Source organism: Triticum dicoccoides, chromosome 4B (genome assembly GCF_002162155.2).
Source record: "Triticum dicoccoides isolate Atlit2015 ecotype Zavitan chromosome 4B, WEW_v2.0, whole genome shotgun sequence".
NCBI classification, from domain to species: Eukaryota; Viridiplantae; Streptophyta; class Magnoliopsida; order Poales; family Poaceae; genus Triticum; species Triticum dicoccoides.
Genome location: NC_041387.1, coordinates 193,346,718 through 193,348,399, shown reverse-complemented (window position 1 = coordinate 193,348,399; position 1,682 = coordinate 193,346,718). Strand labels below are relative to the sequence as shown.

Genomic DNA, 1,682 nt, shown 5'->3' with positions numbered 1-1,682 from the left:
GATTACGGTCGATTGAACCAGGATCGCCAGAGCCAGGACGTCGTGCGGGGTGCAGTACCAAATCTGGGACCATTGTCTCAAAAAAAAAAAAACCAAATCTGGGACCTTGGTGAGTCAGATTGGACGGCCAAGAACCTTAAATCGCTGTGGAGAGCTGTAGCTAGCTCTGTTTTACTGTTTTGTAATGTCCTGCAAACATCTCTATTGAAGCGGTAGTAGTTCGGTTACAAACGCACTAGAAGGAAAGCCACTCCTTGCCGTGGCCAGAGAAAAATTAACTTGAACATGCATGACACACACATTATCATATGTTCGTCATCAATTGTCAATCTGACAATTGCATGCTTCTTGTTCCGTCCTTGAAAAGAATAGTAACATCTCGGTTGCAAGTGGACTTTGTGTCATCGGGCAATTGAGTCATCCAGTGCACGAAAGATGAGGAGAACAAGGCGTCCAATGCCAACGTAGTATCAACCATCTGGACCGGATTTTTCTAAAGTCTTACTAGTATTTGCAATCTTCTAGATTTGCTTTTTAAACAAATCTTCCATTTATTTGTAATCTTAATTAAGTGTGCAAATATGGCTTGCCCCTAGAAAGATAGGTGAGGAATCACTCTTGATCATACATTTATCTATGAAAAAAAAATCTGGTTTAACCATGGATTTTTATTTTGTTTCAGTATTTCTGGAACATGAGTGTGTGGCTTGTTAGAACCGCCCTTTGCGCTGAAGATGAACGGGATTGAGCGATCTGCCAAAGTTGTGGGACTTGATGTTTGCTAAATGATTCAATCTTCGCCTTGGAATAAAAAGAATGGCTGGTTGATATATCTCACAAAAGTATATAATGAAGTTTATTATTATTCCATTCGATGATTTTGAGCCATACATCGATCGTTGATTCATGCGAACGTCCTTCATGCATGTGAGGGTGCAGCAGGGTGAGCCACCCCAACTGACGCACTCGTCGGATTGTAGCAGCAACAAGATGGGGCCCCTATGCCGCCCACCGCGCAATGACCATGATAGTTCGGCGCGCAAAATTTAGTGCAGTGCGCCGGGTCGCAGCTGCCAGTCGGCGGCATGCAATTGATTGTACCTGCAAAAGGGAAAAATACATGTTACTAGGCCAGTTATACGATATAGAATTCGATCGGTGCATTGTACATATGACAAATGTTAGCATCATGCATAGAGTACTAACCAGGCGGTCCATTAGCTGATGACAGAACGGTGCAGGTAGCCATGATCACTAGGGCCACCAAGCACAGGGCGTTCCTGCTCCTTCTGAGGATTGCCATCAGGAGATCCAAACTCGAGGCTAGCTACTGGTTTTTCTTTCTTTGCTCTCCGTTCAGTTGTTGCTGCAACTTGTTTGTGTTGCAAAGCTCTCGAGGGTGTTTGTTATATAGAGGCAGGCAGACGGATCAGATCCTTCCAGAATATGCAAATTAATGTACTACTTATGATTGTGTATAAAAAAATAGAAGACATTAATGTTGTTATTATTACTAGGATACACTTAAAAATACTAATGCTTATGGTAGAAGATTTGGTAGATTTCATTTAAACTCAATCCATATTAGCATCGCCCAAGATTACTATTGTGACAAATCACATGCAATAGACTAGGAAACTCCGGTGCAACAGCGTCCTGAGCCATGGTAGTGACGAGATGGT

At 42.6% G+C, this 1,682-nt stretch overlaps 1 long non-coding RNA gene across 1 annotated transcript; it reads right to left on the bottom strand.

Moving 5' to 3' along the window:
* Positions 1-808: 808 nt before the first annotated feature.
* On the bottom strand, positions 809-1,367 carry LOC119293534. Its single transcript, XR_005143100.1, has 2 exons — positions 1,207-1,367; positions 809-1,101 (listed from the first exon to the last, which is right to left on the bottom strand). It is a non-coding gene; the product is annotated as an uncharacterized LOC119293534 (long non-coding RNA).
* Between the last annotated feature and the right edge of the window lie 315 nt (positions 1,368-1,682).